The sequence below is a fragment of the Canis lupus genome, chromosome 36 (assembly GCF_011100685.1).
Source record: "Canis lupus familiaris isolate Mischka breed German Shepherd chromosome 36, alternate assembly UU_Cfam_GSD_1.0, whole genome shotgun sequence".
Taxonomy (NCBI): Eukaryota; Metazoa; Chordata; class Mammalia; order Carnivora; family Canidae; genus Canis; species Canis lupus.
Window position 1 is genome coordinate 7,125,820 of NC_049257.1, and position 20,976 is coordinate 7,146,795.

General features: G+C 38.0%; 1 long non-coding RNA gene across 2 annotated transcripts; it reads right to left on the bottom strand.

The window, feature by feature from the left end:
- Positions 1-392: 392 nt before the first annotated feature.
- On the bottom strand, positions 393-20,439 carry LOC111094188. Of its 2 annotated transcripts, none has more exons than XR_005384599.1 (6): positions 19,995-20,439; positions 19,600-19,685; positions 6,006-6,263; positions 3,672-3,733; positions 1,937-2,008; positions 393-1,132 (listed from the first exon to the last, which is right to left on the bottom strand). It is a non-coding gene; the product is annotated as an uncharacterized LOC111094188 (long non-coding RNA). The 2 variants fall into 2 exon arrangements; XR_005384598.1 differs by lacking the exon at positions 393-1,132 and adding an exon at positions 1,354-1,792.
- Between the last annotated feature and the right edge of the window lie 537 nt (positions 20,440-20,976).

Below are 20,976 nucleotides of genomic sequence, written 5' to 3' on the forward strand. Positions count from 1 at the left end.
TGTTTCGTTGGGTTTTGCTCTGCTCCCTGTGGGTCTGGGGGTGGGGGGGGGGGGGTGAGGGCGACCAGGTGGAGGGGTCCCCCCTCTGCGCCTGCCTTGCAGGGTGGGCGCTCCGGGGCCCAGGCCCCGGAGCGAGGGGGCGGGAGGGGGGGGGCGAGGCCTGCGGGGGAGGCCTGCGGGGGGCTGTGGGGGGGGCTCGGCTCCGGCTCGGCTCCCGCTCGGCTCCCGCTCGGCTCCCGCTGGGGCTGGGGCTGGGCTGGGGCTCCGGCTGGGGCTGGGCTGGGGCTCGGGCTGGGGCTCGGGCTGGGGCGGGAGGCGCCAGGCCCTTCCCCGCCGGCCGCGCCGCCCCGCCGCGCCCCAGCCCCGCGCGGCTTCCCCTCATTTGTTGCATTGTTTGCATTAATATGAATATCTTGTTCTGTTTGTTTTGTCTCCTGGGAGCCAATAAAGCTGTGAGTTTTTTCTTTACACCAAATGCAGCTCTACGGGCGATCAATCAATGGGTAGTCTTCGGATAATCTGTGAGAGTGAGAAATCTAATAAAGCTAGCGACTAAAAAAGGAAAACAATCTACTTTCCTCTTAGGTTAGCTACGTCAGGATGAGTGTGTTGCACTTGCGCTGCTCGAGGTGGGTCTAACTCTGGTTCTTCGGGGGCTTGCTTTGTTCTTGTGTTTTGAGCAAGTGGATTAGGATGGCCAGTGGGGGGGGGGGGGGGGGAGGATTGGGGCCTCCTAACGGCTTCCGAGGAGTGGTCGGTTCTTGCAAGAAGAGGAAAGAAGGTACTTTCTGATGTCCCAGGAAAGAAAAAGAAAAAGAAGAAGAAAAGAAGAAGAAGAAGAAGAACCCATGCGAGAGATGGAGGCTCCCATGAAGGCACTTGGGCGAGGAGGCCTTCCTCGGTGTTCCACGCAGACAGGAAATGTACATTAATGACGAAGGGAACCAAGGGCTGGTAACAAATCAAGTCACTATTAGTGGCCCTGGCCCCGCGCTTGCTCCCTCCGGTGGACGCCAGCTCCCCAGGTGCAGCCTCGGAAGTGCCCTCTGCGATCCCGAGCCTCGCGGTGAACAGAGAGATCCGGCGCCTCGGCTGCTGCAGCTCTCCTCACCGCACAATGCAACCTAAATCACTTATAAACAGATCAAAATAACAATCTGAATTATCTAACATTAACAGCTGAACTGAAGAGCCCAGGATTATGTGATGAATTGTTAAATTGCAGTAGCATTGTTTTGGATTGCTAATTAAAAAAAAATAAGCAAACCCCATGACTCTAGATATGACAACTGAAAATACCCACAAATTATTTAATAAATGAAGCGTCTAACAACTTTAACACTTCCTGGTCGCCTTGTTAATAAATGTAATTTGAGGTAGATTTTAAAAATCTTCAATCTAAACAGTGAATTCATTACGCGCCATTCAGATCTCTGGATGCCTATGGACTTCTTGGAATTAGGTGTTAAATAGACAAAAGTGAACCAAACTGCCTTTAAAAGCACAGCATGACCATGTAATTCTTTTTCCAGTTTGTGGTAAAAAATGATGAAACTTCTTTCCAAGTAGCTATCACCCAGATTTAGTGTGAAAAGTAGTGTAATTGTAATTCACGCCATCAGGGTCTATCGCTGATAGACGATCAGCTGTTCTGTAGTGGGGAGAGGCTTTCTTTTCAAATAGGAAAGCTGCCAAGTGCTCTGCGATACCTCCAGCAAGCTTATCGGATTGAGTTCAGAGCCAAAACAGCAGCTGCACACATATGCAAATTGGCAATTAATAGTATAACATTCTGCAAAAAAAAAAAAAAATGTTTAAAAAAATTTTAAAGAAAATAGAAAGAAGCTACCTGAACATTAACCTCCCGGTAACTGGGACTTCCAGGATGAATGACTAAGGATTAATTACCCTCTGGAGAGGACTTGCTCTTTATTACCTTCTCTCCTGCAGATCAAGTCTTTGTTGTCTTGCTGAGTTTTGTCTGTTCCATGGAACACAGCAATGGACTCTACAGGAAGAAGTTTAAAAATAACTAAAAAACCCTTATATTCTGATCCCAGAAAAGGGGGAAAATTAAGTCCCTTCCATTGATCATGCTTTCTCATACACAGAGATCACAAAGCCAGAGCTTTAGCATCCTCGTGGCAAAGACATTTTGTTCTGGATGTCATCATCTCCTTCCACTCCAGCTTGCAGTGGGAACAAGCTTCACGTCCTGGGGGGGGGGGGGGGGGGTTGCCTGTCTGGGTCTTGATTTCTATCTCTTCCGCCCATTGACAGAAATGCCGTTTCTGGGCTTCACGCAGCAGTAGCAGAAATCCAGCAAGATTTATGATTTATGTTGCCCAGCACGTATAAACACAACATTCTCAAACGTTTAAAGAAAAAAAAAATCATATGGATTTGTTACATGTCTTGACATCCTGGTCCCCCACCTCCACCCCACCCCAGTTCTCACACATACACACAAGTACACAAGTACACTGTTTTCCCTGATACAGTCATGGAATAGCTGTGGCCGGAATTAAGTTGACAACCCAAGGCCTAAGAAGGACCTGGCATTTTCACAGCAGGCTTTCTCCAGGGCTTGGAGTCTTCCTCTCCCTCTAGCATGGGGGTGGGTGACTAGTAAATGTTTCAGATAATCTGTGAATTCTTAATAGTCCTAGTTCCAGGGGGGAAGATCTGTCTGTCTATTCCTGGGATGTGGCAGGTTTTGGAAACCTTGCTTTTGGGGGGTTTTACAGATATTTCCAAGTTCCAGAAGTTTGAAATTTGGGTGAGGATCCTGATTCCCTTCCATGGGTGAAAGTGAAGGAGGTTTTATTTTGCTTTATTATTCTCGAGATGTTCTGGGGTGAGACTGCATAGGTCCTAGCTGTAACATGGACCATAAATGCAGAGCTGTGACCATTACCGCTGCCTTTTTCTCCTTTTATCACCTACGCTTCTGATGTTATCACTCTCAGGTCTATTACAAGTCAAGTGTGCCTTTATTTTAAACACATTCTTTGTGTTAGACCCTAGGGACACAAATTTGGGCTTAACATCCCCCTTGAAAGCAATACTTTCAATGCGAATATGAGCTTTGATACGCGAATACCAAAATGTCTATAGAAAATTCACCCACGTAGAATGTAAAGATATTTGTTTATATTTCTTGGATAAGAAGATTTTTGATAACTGTCAAGTAAACATCCAATCCCATGTTGGGTGCAAAAAATTTTGAGCTCCTAATAAAAAGGATATTTTTTTTTTCCCACTGAGTGACCAACTCTGGGTCAGTAGATTGCACTTGCTAAGTATGTATGATTAACAGAACTTTTTTGGTCTGATTCCAAAAGAGGTAGCCTATGTCCTGAAGATTTACGGTATGGGAGAAAAAATCGTCAGGCCTGTATTCTTTTCATAAGTAAGGTATTCTTTTCCTTGACTTGTGATCCAATTTGAAAGCATTGTTAGGCTTTTCTATTTTCTTTTGACAAAATGAAAGTGGTTTAAAATGATATAGCAAGTCAACTGAAAAGTTGCTTTTGAATAAAACAGAAAAATGGGAATGCCAACTTTCTTTCCTTCTCTATAACTTCATTAACATGGTTGTATAGACATTTGCATGTAAAATGTAGTTAACAAAAATTACACAGAAGTAAATTTAGTCCTTTAGTGCCTACCTCTATGGTAAAATCAGACCATTTGGCATAGTTTGAAGTCTTCCAAGAAGCCTGGTTTCCACCTGGAAAATAAATTACTAAATTTGAATGTGTTACTTATACTATGGTGAGTTGTCTATCTGTTAACATTTTATTTTAGTGCATATACTAGAAGTTGTATTTAGAGTTTTCTAAAAATGTCATCTGTCAAGGTAGAGAATTATAATAATATAATTATATCCAGGAAAGGTGTTCTGACTTTAGATTATTTTGATGCTGTCACAAATATGATGCATTTTTCAAAATTCAGAATGCCACAAGTTCATATGTTACATTGTCAGATTTTGAGATTAATTTAGATTAGTTTTAACTGTTATAACCATAGTTTATTTTCTTTGCATTTATTAATACATAGATGATGTTTATTCAGGGGTTCAATGTAACATATATACACTATTGGAATACCTAGCTGTACTTTGTTCCATCTGTAAATGGAACTTCATCTCAAAAATTTCTAATATAGCATATTTATCAAATCATTGTTATAGTCTCAATTCAATATGTTCTGTTTTAAATCATAAAGTTTGTACTATTATAAAAACTTCTGATTAATCAAAGATTCTCTGTCATATGACACAAAGTATCATAATGCAGTGATTGGTGAGATGTCATGGACAGTGAAGACAGCACTGGATTAATTTATCTGGATAGAAACTATGTTTTATAATGCTGCAGGTGTACACAATGGGAACAGATGAAGATGTGGGGCCTCGGCTCAGTAAAAACTCATTACCACAGCTAGTGACGGGGGAAACGATGTGCCGTATTGAAATGTGTTTGTAAGTTTTTCTTCATCCGAAAGGAGGGTACATTAATGTACTAAAAGAAGCAATATTTCTTTCTGAAGAGTACATTTTCTAAGTTGAGTAAACAACCAGAACAGGCATAGCTGTGGAACTATATATTCTCCAGACCAAAGACTTTGTAGTTCGGTCCAATGTCCCCAAATGTGTCTAATACCTAAGCCATTTTCACAATAATTATGATTTTATGTCTGTCATTTTTTTATTCTGAAGTGCTTCGTGAATCCAGGTGAAAATAATAGATACCACCTTCTGTGGGACTGAAAAGAAGAAAAATCTTGATTCCTACTTAAAGATGCCATATTTGAACAATATGATGTTAAAATACTTTGTTTAATATTTTAATAGCACAGGGCATTTGCTTTGGAGAATGTATCTGGAGGACCCAGGACTACTTCTAGATAGTAAACTGAATGAGGAGCCTTTACTTAAGATGGTAAAAGAGTAATATTTTTAGAAATAGGCATGGCTTTAATAGTCGAAGCAGTGCTGGTGATTGTGAGGGTCATTATTATCTTTATTCACCGACGAGGAAAATGAGGCTAAGTTTAAGTCACATAACTGGTAACGGATGAGCCCCTAAGGCCGTGGAACTAGCCCTTGCTCTTCTGTGAGGCACTTCCATTCTGGCATCTGAAGGGTAGAGGGATGGGAAGTTAGGAAACCATCTCTGCCCCCGTAAAATTCCATTTTTCCTTTACTCGATCCAAAAGACTCAATGAAGTAGTCCAAGAATTTAGCAGTGTAATCGAGGTCCATTTGATTAGGAAGTCTTTATATGCCTAGAAACAGGATTGCTTTGGCACAGGCATAAAGACTCAGGCGATCTACACATCCATCCTCAAATTTAGCAATTCGAAGCAGTTAGCTACACGGACAGTTTTGTATGCATTGCTAAATGCAGACACAAAAACTGCATTTGCAAAAAGAGGAAACCCAGTTAAACTAGGTTGCAAATTTGGCCCTAATTTAGCGTAGCATTTGTGATACATATAGGTTAGAGTGACATTTATATAATGGTGTGAAATATGAGAAACTTCCAATGCTAGACACAAAGACTTTTTAAAATTGCTTTTGCCTACTTTGGTTAGTTTAAGAAACAGGAGGAAGAATTTGGTTTTTCAAGTGATGGGAAGCCTTTAAGGATGTTGGAACACTGTTCAGTCCCCTGGGGTTTTGCCTGCTGTACAATTTTAAATGTCTTTTAGCGAAAAAATTGGCCAACAAGGGAAACATAGAGATGAAATCTCTTTTTTTCTTATCTGGGAAGTGAGAAGCTATAGGTGGGTAACGTGATCCAATTGTGACTGTCAGATAAATGGTCAGCTTGGGGGCCAGAAGGCCACAGCCATTCCTTCTAGCCAATAGGACTATTGAACCAGAGTAACTGTTCTTATGCTAGAACTGACTCTGGAGGTTTTGTCCTTATGCTCAGTTGTAGATGGAGATTTCAGCTTAAGAAACCTAGCCAGAAATGAGACTAGATACATACACAATGTTTTGTGAAGTGCTGCAGTCATGGTACCTGAAGCTACTTCCATTTCACCAGGGAAGACCACTGGAGGGCAGTGTTTTCTCCTTTGGGAACAGCACCTGGTTTCCGATGGAGTACGCACTGATAAATTCAAAAGGCGTCTGGCTCACGGAAGATGAGTTGCTCTTCTCATTCAGGCTGTGCTGGGAACTGACCCTCCTGCTTGCATGTCATTCAGGTTGCCGCTTCTCACGCTGCCCGCCAGAGTAGTCAGATCTACAACCAGATCCTAAAATAGTATCCTGTTCAATATTTGCTACTTGGGGGGTCTTTAATAACAATTTTATATTAATTAACCATGCGAAGACTATGCAAAGTTTGTGCTACTAACTCAAATGGCAAATGAAAGGATACATGAGCAAGAATGGGTAGTTTTAACTAGCTGCTAAATGCTTCACAGTTTTAACATTTCACTAGGTTTATATTAATTTTATTTTTAATACAATATGTATGCATACGTTTGTCACCAAATCAACAAGTTGGCATTTTCTAGAAATAAAAAATGACGAATTTTCCCTAGAGTTTATTTACTATATTCTGTGGCATGATTTGTTCCCTAGGGAAAGTCTATGGGAAAATATTTAGAAATTTTTTATTAAAAAAATGATCTGTTGCTGAGTATTAAATTTTATAACTGTACTTATTTGTGTTCCCGTTAATTAAAAAATGAGGTTGCATTACATATTAAATTTAGGGAGGAGCCATTTAATCTTTACTTAAAGGTGCATAATGCTAATTGAATTCTTTTAATTATTATAGTTATTTATTTTATTTTTTTAAAGATTATATTTATTTATTCATGAAAGACACAGAGAGAGAGAGAGGCAGGGGGAGAAGCAGGCTCCATGCAGGGAGCCTGACGCGGGACTGGATCCTGGGTCTCCAGGATCAGGCCCTGGGCTGAAGGCAGTGCTAAACCTCTGGGCCACCCGGGCTGCCCTATTTATTTCATTTTAAAAAATGAAAATATTGCCTATTTTAACTCTATGATTTTGTCTAACAAAAAATCGTGATATTTTTATAAAATCGCCATATAATTTTATTCTCATGATTTACTTGGTACATTTTTTCATTGAAATGCTGACAAACTGACCTGGGCTTACGCCTAAACACAGTGACCCAAAGCAACCAGTCACTTGAGAAAAGACATAAATTTCAATGTCTGCATCATAAACACTTGTTTAAAGTATTTTATTTAAGATTTTATTTTTTTAAGTAATCTCAAACCTACATTCCTTAGATCAAGAGTCACTGCCTTTACCGCCTGAGCCAACCAGGTGCTCCAGGTTTGTATTTTTATAACATTATTGCTGAGTATAAAACTAATGTGTTTATTGTGAAAATTATGGCAATAATGTAAGAAAAATCGCCCATAGCCCAACTAGTTAGAGATAGTCATTGTCAATATTTTTAAGTATATCATTACAGTGTATTTTTCTGTGCAGTAATTAAAAATAATTAGAATACATGGCATCTTATTTGTAAGCTATACTTTTTTACTTAAAATAAATCACAAATATTTTCCCATGTCATTAAATGTTTGTTACCAAAATTATTTTGTATAACTATATAGTACACCATAGTTTACCTAAGAAGTTCTCTAACTATATATTTAGTGGTTTCTAATTTTCCTACATTATAAACAATGCTACGATGAACATCTCTGTAGACAATACTTGCATACATCTACAATTATATCCTCCATACTAATTCCCAAAAGGGGAATTTCAGGGTCACGAAATTTTTTCAGAAGCTTTAATACATAAGGCCTAAATATCTTCCAGAATGGAAGGGTATGAAGGTGTCTATTTATCTGTATGTTACCAGGTTTTTAATCTACTGTGATGCTTTAAAAACATCTTTGTTCTTCTAGTTTTTACTTTGGCTCAAAGATTTTTAATATATTTTAGGTTTATTTGCTATTTATATTGTTTCTTAGTGGCTTGCTTTTTTTCTCTACATCATTCATTTTTTTCTCTGGAGATGTTTTTATTTTTAATTAATTTCTGAGAGTTTTTTATATAATAAGCATAATAACGCTGTGCCATACATTTTATTTATCCAAGGTAATATTGTGTCATTAACTTTTCCATTTTTTTAAAAAAAATTTTAAGTAAACTCTACACCCAGTGTAGAGGTCAAGAGTCACATGCTCCACAGACTGAGCCAGCTAGATGTCCTGATTTTTTTCATCTTTAAATGATCAATTTCTCAAAAGTTTTCATTAAACTCTCTGCCCATGCTTGTGGATTTAGAAAATACTCCTTATGAAGATTATATATTCCATTTATATTTGCTGCTACATATTTGATAACTCTGGTTTGGTTTGTTTTTTGTTTTGATTTCATGCACTTAATGCTTTAAGCAAACTGCACTTTATTTTGTCTTATCATATGAGGTGATGATTTGATCATTTCTTTCCGGTTGTTCAGCAACTGTCCCTGAATATTTGTTGAATGATATACTTCTTTCCTAAGGACTTAAAAAGATTTCAAATCAAGCTGAAAGAATTTATGTTCCAGAGTCTACTCCCAAGATTAATTTCTGCTCCTCTGATTTCTCTATTCTTCTACCTTTATCACAATACTTTGATTATATATTCTTACATCTGATATTGCAAGTCTCTCTTCAGTATTCTCCCCCCAAAAGTAGTCTTTGTTATTCTTGCTTACTTATTCTTTATACATTTCAGAATTACTTTATCAAGTTACAAAAATCAGTTGCGAGCATATGTTTTCTTATGGAAAAATGCCCAAGATACATTAAGTGGAAAAAGCAAGTTGTAGAACAGTATAGATGATATTATCCCTCCTGTATTTAAAGTCAGCAAAAGCATAGACGTGTATAGCAGTGCCCATGCATATGTAGATATGTGCCTTATAGACACATAAAAAATTTCTGAAAGAATAAACAAAAAGAATTCTTGACAATAGTTACCCTTGGGGTGTGGGAATGAACATTGTGGGGAAGAGGAACTTTTCCTTTTTACTACAAAGTAGTCCTTTTAGGCAGTTTGGAATTAAAAACTCACCTGAAGTTCTAAACAGAATTGCATTATTATTATTTTTTAAGATTATATTTATCTACTTGAGAGAGAAAGCACAAGCTGGGGGGAGAGGCAGAGGGAGAGGGAGAAGCAGACTCCCCACTGAGCAGGGAGCCCGACGAGGGGCTGCATCCCAGGGCCTCAGGACTATGACTGGAGCCGAAGGCAGAAACTCAACCAACTGAGCCACCCGGGCGCCCCAGAATTGCATTCAACTTATAAATGATTAATCGGTACACTTTTATATAATATTGTCATTATCCCACATAGGAACTGTTTGTAAAAATTTCTGTGTCCCTCAGGTAAGTTTTTTAATTGTTCTCAGATGGATCCTACACAAGCTCTGTGGTTTATTATACCTTGATTTTTTTTAAAGATTTTATTTGTTTATTCATGAGAGACAGAGAGAGAGGCAGAGACACAGGCAGAGGGAGAAGCAGGCTCCATGAAGGGAGCCTGATGTGGGACTCGATCCTGGAACCCTGGGATCATGCCCTGAGCCAAAGGTAGATGCTCAACCCCTGAGCCACCGAGAGTCCCTACCTTGATTTTATATACCTATACATACCTAATTATATATCTATATCTATAGATTGATATACAGAAATATAAATATACAATATCATAAATATATATTACATAACTGTGATTGTTTGTAAAGTTAATTTGTCTCATTGAAGACTATTTCTTGTTTTTTTTCTTTAAATAATTGATTTCTTTAGTTTTCTTAACTTGAACTTTAAAAATAATCCTAAAATAATTGGTCAGCTCAATTTGTCCATTTAAGTTTGGGCTAAAGTGGTTGGTTTATGTACAAATACTCTGATTTTACTCAATGTAATTGTTTTTATTTATATGCTTTTTTTTTTAATCATGTAAACATGGCTTAAGAAAATTGCAATTATGAGGAATATTCTAAAGTATAAATGACTGCAGAATACAATACCTGTCATTTTTTGAAATGAAATGCAAAGGAGTAATGAACAAAAATAATTATTAGTATAGATAGGATTTCCATGAATAATTTATGAGGACCTAGACAAGGAAGAAATAAGAGATATGACCTATTTTGAATCCTGTAGACTTTTTTCCATATTTGTATTAGAAGATACTGCCATTTTAAATATTTTTTTCTCTTTAAAAAGGAAGGTGTTTTATTGCTCTTATTCCTGACTATAAATATATAATATTCTCATTGTAAGAAGCATTCAAATATTATAGAAAAAAAGAGACTTCCTTATGTGAATTCAGCTACAAACCTATCATCCAGAAAAAAATACTATTATTAGTATTTTGCCTGGGATGCCTGGGTGGCTCAGCAGTTGAGCATCTGCCTTCAGCTCGGGACATGATCCCAGAGTTTCGGGATCGAGTCACACATCCCCGGGCTCCCCTCGAGGAGCCTGCTTCTCCCTCTGCCTGTGTCTCTGCCTCTCTCCGTGTGTCTCTCATGAATAAATAAATAAAATCTTAAAAAAAAATAGTATTTTGCCTATTCTTCAAGAATTAATTTTATTCATATATATTTCATATATTTATAAAATGAGACCATACTGTGCATATTGTTTAATAGCTCCTTTTTTTCTTGTAATGTATAATTACTGCTGCCGTTTAATTGTCCATAAATGCAGATCTTCATAATTCTTAATGGCTGCCATTAAAATGTATATTTTATCTCATGGTGTTTCACAATTTGATCAGTCTTCCATCGATTAACACTTAGGCACTTTCCAATATTTTACAACGAATATTCTAAAAACATCTTTTCACATTTGACACATAATTTCCTTAAGAAGTGGAAATGCTAGATCAACAAGTCTGCACAATTTTAAGACTTTTGATGCATACAGCCAAACTGGCCCCCAAAATGTCATAGTGATCTTGCTTTCAAGCCTTTCTGTTATTGAATGTTGTGACATATTTTTTAAATCTTTTATAATCTGATAGGTGACAAATGGTTTTTCATTGTTCTTTTAATTTCCAGAATTTGATTACAAAGGAGACTTATTGTGTTTCACATGTTTATGATCTATTGTTATTTCCATATTTGTTTGTGAGTTAGCTATTCTATCCTTTCCAGGTTTTCTTCTGGAGCATATATTGTATTGTTATTGACTTGTAAATGGCTCCTTTAAGATTAAGAAGATTAATCCTTTGTTATATCCACATATTTCAGTATATCATTAGTCTTTTTACCTTCTTTGCGTCATTTTTGGCATATAAACTCTTTATGTGATCAAATTTGCAAATTATTATTTCATTTAATATCTTTGGTATCATTCTTAGACATTCTGTATGACAAGATTAGTAAGAAAAGATTCTCATATGTTTTATTCCAACTGTATTTATGTTTTCATATTTTGCAGTTACATCTTTAACTCATCTAGATTTTCTTTTTTAAGATAGAGCTCTAACCATATTTTTTCCAAATGATTAATGTTACCACAGTTTTGAGCAACCAATAATTTTCCCACTGTTTTTTAAAAAAATATTTTATTTATTACCTTGACAGAGGGAGAGAGAGCACAAGCAAGGGGAGCTGCAGAGAGAGAGGAAGAAGCAGGCTCCCCACTAAGCAGGGAGGCCAATGTGGGGCTTAATCCCAGGACCCTGGATTCATGGTGTGAGATGAGGGCAGACACTTAGCTTATTGAGCCATCCAGGCACCCCTCTAACTTCTTAGATATATTGTAATCTAGTTGTTCCAGATTTTATTTTTATCTTCAGTTTCATTTATCTGTATTAGCATGATCTGTATTCATGAGATTCTGAGAATATTGTTCAGGTTTTGCAACAATAGTGCTGTGTAACAAACACTCCCCCAAATCTCAATGGTCTACAACAACAAACATTTATTTCTTTTTCATGGGTCTTTGGGTTAACTGTGACATTCCAGAATTCTGCTAGATGTGGACTTTGCTACAGGCTTCTGGTCAGCCTTATGACTATTTCACATGCCTCTTTTGTTAGTGCATATTCTTCTCATGATAAATGGCAAGAGCTCAAGAAGGCTGGCAAAATTTTGGCCATACTCCTTAAATCTCAACTCAGCGTATTCTCTTTTCCATCCACACTCCATTGCTCAGTCCAAGCCCTAGGTGAATGGCAAAGGAAAATATATTGCCTTCCCAGGAAAGGCATGTTAAGGACTTGGAGAAAATGAAAACTTATAAACAAAAAATACTAAATACCTCACTGAGCTAGTTATATTTTTAAAACTCCAGGTTTTTCACTGTTAAATGTGTCAATTGTGAAGATTCAATAATATAAATCATAAATTACTGGCATCTAGTAATTCAATAAATGTGTACCTGCTTCCTCACCATACACTATAGCTTTCAATATACCTTAATATGTAAAAAGGCAGATTACCTCCTACACCGTCACTCTTTTTTTTTTTTTTAAGATTTTATTTATTTATTCTCATGAGAGACACAGAGAGGCAGAGACACAAGCAGAGGGAGTAGTAGGCTCCTCGCAGGAAGTCTGAATCAGGATTCCATCCCAGGACCCTGGGATCACAACCTGAGGCAGAGGCAGATGCTCAATCACTGAGCCATCCAAGTGATTCTGTCACTCACTCTTTCTTTCTTTCTTTTCTTTCTTTCTTTCTTTCTTTCTTTCTTTCTTTCTTTCTTTCTTTCTTTCTTTTTTTTTTTTTTTTAAGATTTTTATTTATTTATTCATAGAGACACAGGCAGAGACACAGGCAGAGGGAGAAGCAGGCTCCATGTAGGGAGCCGGATGTGGGACTTGATCCTGGGCCTTCAGTATCACAGCCCAGGCTGCAGGCGGCGGTAAACCGCCGCGCCACAGGGGCTACCCTCTGTCACTCTTTTTTAACAGCATTTTTCTAACTACATCATTTTTTCCAGGGAAATAAACAATCTTTTCATTCTTTCACATGTGTTCAGATCATTAATAACTGAAAAAAAAATCTCAATCATACTACTTTTAGAATGATGAGCATTTGTTTCAAGGCCTTACCAAGAAGGGACTGAGGAATTACTCTTAAGACTCATAATAATCAACGTATTATCTGTTTATTAAAAAAAAGTCAAAGCAATACCGCACAAATTTTCAAATGATATTAAATTAATTATGGTGCTTGGTATCCTGGAAAAATAAATTATAATTCAACTTAGGATAATGATCATGTTTTTGAAAATGATACTCAAAGGAAGTGCAAGTTACATTCATAATCATTCAGTACAATATAGGATTGTAAAGAGTGTCAGGGCAAAAGGACAGAAGAGACAGACTTGAAGATTTATCTAAAAGTATAAATAGTCAATGTGGGAGAAAACAAACATGATTTTTATGATTTCCTAAATATTTTTAAACATGGAAGGGAAATTTTCTCCTCTGTATCATATGTTAATTACATTTTTGTTTGAAAATCATTTTCTGTTTGGGATCACATTTTTAAATTTACTTTCATTTTGTTTAAAGATTTTACTTTTTTTTATTCATGAGAGACACAGAGAGAGAAAGGCAGAGACATAGGCAGAGGGAGAAGAAGGCTCCATGCAGGAAGCCCGATGCAGGACTCAATCCCAGGACTCCAGGATCATGCTCTGGGCCAAAGGCAGATGCTCAACCGATGAGCCACCCAGGCATCCTAGGATCACATTTTTTAAAAAGATGTATGTATTTATTTGAGAGAGAGAGCACATGAGCACGTGGGGGGAGAGGGAAGGGGCAGGACAGAGGGAGAGAGCATCTCAAGCAGACTCCCTGCTGAGCACCAGAGGCAGTGCTCATCACCTTGAGATCATGACCTGAGCACCAAAATCAAGAGTTAGAAGCTCAATCAAATGAGCCACCCTGGCACCTCTGGGATCACATCTGTAAAGGAAGTGACAAAACTGATGAGAACTCAAAGGACAGAAAAAAGCTAAAGAGATTTAATTTAAGTCCTTGAGAAAAGCTAAAGGGGTTGGCATTATTCAGTTGTAAAAGGTTAACATGTGACTTGGTTAGTATTCAAAGGCAAAATTTATTTTCAGAGAAAGGATGCTGAACAGGAGTCCTCTATGTCTAAATAAGAACATAATTTTTTTTTATTACAACAGTTTGATGTGACTTTTTTTTAAAAGATTATATTTTTAAATAACCTCTTTTTATTTTTAACTAACCCAATAAGGGCTGCAGCTCACAATCCCAGTATCAAAAGTTGTGTGCTCTACCTACTGAGCCAGCTAGGTGCTCCTCATGTGACTTTTATAAGGTAGCAGTGATTGTTAGATCAAGGAAACACTAAAGATAAATACCAAGAAAGATTTTTTTATTTCGTTTTCTAGAAAGAGAAATATTTTATTTTTTAAGTAAAAGACAATTACATTTTGGCTAAAACTGTCATTTGAAGGTAAGTGATAGACCAGATTAACCCTCCCAACCAGTGTAAGCCTATGAATTTTTCTTAAGTTGCCTAACACATTAATCTGTAGTATTCTTTAATAAATTAACTCAAATACTTATTATGTAGTTTAATCATAGCAATATACTGACATATTTATGCACATTTTGAACGTGAAACAATATAGCATAGTTGCCTAATTTACTTTTATTTCTTCTTAATAAATAGCAATAGATATATTAGAAATACATTCGGTTAGTTATGTTCTGTGGATCAATTTAGGCTATTATTCACAAGCATCCAACAAAATGTTGCCAAAACTATACCCATTTATCCTTGATTATAACATAGAAATTCAGAGTTTTAATTGTATTTTTAAGCGTTGCCTTAAGGCTTAATTTTAGAGTCATATATTTTAAGTTGTCCTCCAAAGACCCAGGTTTTAGAACTGAAATGCCCTTTTAAATGTTATCTGTTAGTGTTGTAAAACTGATTTTTTCAAAGAGGGCATCTTCAATGCATTTTAAAAGGGGTCTGTAACATAAAAACCAAGAAATTCTCTGTAAAAGGGCAATTGGGAGGAGCTGAGATATCCTTTGCTTTCAGTCTGATGAAGCACTGGCTGGTGTGTGTGTGTGTGATGAGAATTTTTAAGAAAGAGTAAATGTCGGTTTTCAAAAATATAGCGCAAACCTGTCAATTAATTTAGATCCAGTGATAAGAAATGTGTTTTGGTGAAAGCAAGAATGAGGTACAGTGCTTTTGTTTTTATTTAATCCCCTGCCAATGGTTCTAAGAAATACATGTGTGTATGTGTGTGTGTGTGTAAAACACATCAGTTTATTCCCAAGTCTCAGCTTAGTGAAGTAACCTATGTGTAAGGAAGCAGTGCATTTGAGTATTATAAATGGGTTAGTTAATCCTGCCTAATTTTTTATAAATATTCTTTTCAAACTACTGCTATTCTTAGGCCTGACTGCATTTTGGCCCAAGCAAAGGCCTATTTTCACTTTTCGATGGCTTACTCATCTTTACATGATTAAATAGCCTTCGCTGCTTGAAAGCTTTCCAGTTGGTTCCACTTTTTTAAAATTGCATTATTCCAACTATTGATACTTTCTTATTTGCATTATTAATACGCTGTCAGAGTGTATTGATGTCTGTGTTAGTTTTGAAAATCCCTTAAGGTTTTCTTTGCATTGGATCTAGACAGATCAACCCATTTGGAGAAGAATGTGATCAAAAGTGACAGCCTTGCTTCCTGGTCAGAGAATCACCAATGCAGGCACATATATGCACAAGTTGGAAATAAGGTAGGTAGGAAGTCTACTTCAATTTCAAAACTCAATTTGCTTTTATATCACTTCGTGTTTTATTCAAACATTTGTTCCTTTTTTTGTAAAACAAAAGGAAAATTGCATCCTTAGGACTCTGCTGTCAGGACTGACTATGATTTTAAGGGTGAGGATAGTGTTTATCCTGCCCTTGGAACTGACTGTCCACCACTGAGCAACACATGAGGCATCTCAGCATCATCTCAGCACTCGATACTATTTATCAGGTGGGTGAACTTGACAATGTAATATGATGGTATCAAAACTGGACCTTTGCAGAGTCATTGAACTTGGACATAGCCTTGCCTTTTTTAAAGCTACAGACATAGCTTTGCTGTTTTTAAAGCTACAGTTCAAGTGTTTAGTTGGCGTTTTCGTTCATTATAGTTGGCAATTTGGCAGTGTTCATCAAAATTTAATACACATGACCCAGTAATTCCAGTTCTTCGAATCTATCCTGTAAAATATCCAAACATACTCGCAAAGAATGGTATACAAGGCTACTCACCACATCATTGTTTTCAACAGAAATATTTGAAAGGAACTAAATGCCCATCATTGGCAGATAGTTAAATAAATTAAGGTACATCTATACTACACAACGGTTTCTAAAGAAGGAGGTAGGTCCATGCATTAGTGCATGGAGAGATCGCCGAGATGTACTGTTGAGAGTTGAAAAAAAAAAACTACAAAATTCTCCAAATAATTTATGTGATGTAAATGAATAAGCATATGTTCTGAAATGATAGGCACAACACTTTTAATATTATTTACCTCTGGGATACAGAGGTATGTTGATAAAATCATATGTTTCAAGGTTCTGATATGGGTTTTCAGTTTTTACTCTAAGGTATTGGTGTTGTGTTTTAATTTTTGAGAACAAGCATGCATTTATGAATTGGATAATTAAATAAACCTGTGAGCTTTCTAAAGAATACTTTTTAACACAGAGAAACTTTTTCCCTGGTAAACAATTGTTAAAGTATAAGGTAAAACATTTATAATTATTCTCCACTTCTCCATCATTTCTGCCATTCCGCTCTTCACACATCCCACCCATTACCAAGCTACAAAAAGCTAAAACCTCTTTAAAAACAGGAAAAGGGAAATAAAGATATGCCTAGAAAATGCCTCATTTAGATTATGTCCCTCTCTTTGTTCAGTGGCAAAAAAACAGACAAACAAACCAGAAAACCCCCAAGTTTCTATTTAACTCAGTGGATACTGTTCATACACATGGTATTGAAAGCACCAGAAAACCTGGCTTGTTGGTCTCTCTTGGTAAACTTCCAGGGAGATGTAGCTGATCATCTTTTTTTTTCAAGATTTTATTTATTTATTCATGAGAGACAGAGAGAGAGAGAGAGGCAGAGACACAAGCAGAGGGAGAAGCAGGCTCCATACAAGGAGCCCAAGGCAGGACTGGATGCCAGGACCCCAGGACCCCGCCCTGGGCTGAAGGCAGCGCTAAACTGCTGAGCCACCAGGGCTGCCCGCAGCTGGTCATTTCTATCAAAAGTCAGAGACAGAACACTTCTTAAACGCTTTTAAATGAGTAGATATATCCTATGTTAGCATTTTATCTGATTATCTTATTTTGAATAATATCAAACTGAGGTTAATGTTTTTCTTTCAGGACATGTTACATGGCTTTAATCTCACTAGAGATTAATATTTATTAATGTATGTTCTGTTGTGATATGTTGTTTCTTATTTCTTTGTCTACCTCACACATGACATTATTTATTTCTGAGACTAAACTTGTCCATGCCTTTGTAAACCAAATATTAGGAGCACCAAAGAGGGATGCCTGGCCAGCTCAGTCAGTAGAGCATGTGACTTCCGATCTTGGGGTCCTGCGTTTGAATCCCATGTTAGGGGTAGAGTTTACTTAAAAAAAAAACTTTTTTTTTAAAGATTTTATTTATTCTTTCATGAGAGAGAAAGAGGCAGAGACACAGGCAGAGGGAGAAGCAGGCTCCATGCAGGGAGCCAGATGCAGGACTTGATCCCAGGTCTCCAGGATCACACCCTGGGCGAAAGGCAGGCGTTAAACAAGTGAGCCACCTGGGCTGCCCCCCAAAAAACTTTTTTTAAAGAAGTACAAAAGCACTATTTAGCGCTAGTCACTTCTTTCTACTTTTACATATATTTGTATACAATCTAACACATAGTTATTAATTCATTTCTTTTCTATGTTAGCACATAAGAAATATTTTAAATAATGAATAGGGAGGAAAATTGCTTACATATAATGAGAAGTTGTTTCCAAAAAAGATAAATTTTTAAAATGCTACAAATGCTTACACGTAACTTGCTGTGTAAACTTTCATGTAGATGTCAGCTACAGATTTGATCTCCACTTTCCGAAACTCTGAATATTTAAACCATGTCTTGCATTTTCTCTGAAGCCTAACTTAATCTGAACAAATTTTGTTCTTGAAAAGAGGAAAATTTGTTTAAGATTGAGGCCCAAGGTTGTCTCATTTAACGCCATTTTGAGCTAATTTATAAGACTGTTAAGAAAATGGAGGCATCACATGTCCCATTATCCTCCACAGAATCTGATCTGGTCAGTGGAACTACTAATCAAATAATCATCTCATAAAATGTATTGCTACTTTCCAAATGAAAGAGCACTAGGCTAATAAGATGAAAAGAAATCTAATGATAGTCAAGCCCTTCTGCTCTTTTCAAATTCAGTAGTCATCCATCTTGCCAAGAAAGGAAAATTTTTAACTAAAGAAGTAGAAAATAGGGATGCCTGGGTGGCTCAGTGGTTGAGCAGCTGCCTTCGGCTCCGGTCCTCAGGTGGTGACCGACCCCGGGGTCCTGGGATGAAGTCCCATATCGGGCTCCCTTCGGGGAGCCTGCTTCTCCCTCTGCCTATGACTCTGCCTCTCTCTGTGTCTCTAGTGAATAAATAAGTAAAATCTTTAAAAAAAAAAGTAGAAAATAAAGCTACTTTCATATATTTTTCTATTATAGCATTCCAAGGAAAAAAAAGAGGCAGGTAAAACCGTAAAGCAGGAAAACACAGCAGGAAATAATGCGGTGTTTTATTTGTTTTTAATCATTCACATTATTTTCTTTATTCTTTAAATATACTTTCCTTCTACAAGAGTTGTGTTTCTCAAGTCACTGACATTGCCGCAGACCAGGTAAGATGTGTTGATCTCGGTCAAAATGTGGAAAATCCTACCGAGGTCTTAACCATTGTTCAGGCTTTTGACCTCTCCTTACATTCTATTTTCTCACCTCCATTTTAATCAGTACTGCCATCATTAATTATAAGATGAGCAGAATAAATGATGTAGTGGGAGCTCAAACTCTTGTTTAAATGTAGTTCAAATTTTTAAATAGCTGATGGTCTAGTAGAAGAGACAAGATAAACCTGAAATGAATTGAGTGAAAATAAGCTAATATGGGTTATCTACTCTTGTTATGTATTTGTAGGTTTGCCTATTATATGGATAGTTATGTGCATCTATTGAATAGGTTCTTGCATGTGGGGACATATAGGGAACAGAGTGGTCAGTTGCTCTGAATTGGTGAGAGAAGGCTTCTAAGAGAAGGAGACTCCACATATCTTGACATGCAGATACTAATTCCATGCTTGGAGTCAACTTGAAGATAATGATATGAATGATAATGGACCAAAGGGCTACCTGAATTTTGTACTCTAACGATTGCAGTGTTGTCACAGGAATAATTGCTGTCTACGGGGACAACTAAATATATATATATATATATATATGTATTTATATTATTATGTACAATTATTATCGGCCTGTTTCAAAATAAAACACTTACTTCCTTTGAGCTTCGTTTCAAGCTTGATTCTGATGAACTAGAAATAACTGGACGTATGAAGAAACCTTTCTTTCTGTTTTCCATCTCTGTACACGGAACAACAAACACACACAACAAAGAAACACAGTTTGACAACCAATTTTTATTCAGGACTATTTTGCACACACATTTAAAGAATATACATCGAAAGAAACGTCTGTGTTGTCAGCAAAATGGAAAATTTAAGTCACTTGACTAGAAACATAACCAGTCCTCATGTAACTTGCATTCAAAAAGAGCCAAGAGCAAGGCAAATGTATACCACGTACTGAAATCACCATTTATTTTTCCAACATTGAGGATTTTAGTAAGATCATACTCTTAAAAAATTAACAGACTAAAAAGATCGTATTTACCTGCATCTGCGTGGAGGTATAAACGAGACTATAAAACGAATTTCATCTGTATTTTATAGCCTATGTTTCAATAGGCATTGAGCTCTAGTAAATCTGCTTTCTCTCATTCTTGTTGGGGGGAGTTGGGGCACCATTTTTTGTCCTGAGGGTGCTTCCTAGTACTTCAGAATCCAGATGTCATCCAACACAGCTTCCGCTCAAGATGCCTCACGTGTCTGTCATTAGGGGGCAACCTCAATCGCTGAACCACAAGACGTGGGGGGGGGGAAGTCTTCTGAGTCACTTCTCAAACTCGGTCCATTTCTCCTTGGAGCGCCCTGACCGATGACACAGTCGTTGCCCAACTCTCTCGGTGAGGCGGACCCTCCGAGTGGTGAACCCAGCCCCGACGTGGTTTTCCTCGGGCAGGAGGGGCCGAGCGGTCGAGCGCCGCCGACCAGGCCGACTCGCGGCGCGTCCCGAGCAGGCCGCCAAGCGCCCTCCGGGTCGGGGGCGCGGCGGGTCGCGAAGGCCGCGGCCGCCGCCCGGAAGACGCCGCCGCCTGCCTGGGCCGGGCCCTCGGACCCCCGGGGAGCTGGGCTGCTGGAGCCTGACAGGCAGCCCCTGCGTCAGCAGCCTGCCTCAAACTGACAAAAGCACGGAAGCTGTGGATCCGTCCCTCACCTTCCGCCCCTCGACCTCGCAAGCCGCCATATTAGCGTGATCACAGCAAAATACCAGCTTGTGTTTACAGTCGCAGGCCTCCTGACGGCGGACGGGCGCGCGTTCGCGGGCGCCCGCTCTGTGTGCACTGAATAGGATCACGATCCGGAGAGCTGAAAACGTAAACACAAGCTGGTATTATGGTGTGACTGGCGGTCTGTGGTTCTTTGTTTGAATACTTTAAAAATGGGCACCCTGGCAAGAACAAAAGAGGCAGCAAGCAGAGCTGCTCTTCAGCGGCTCGTCGCCGCTCGGCCCTCCTCAGGTAGGCCCCGAGCAC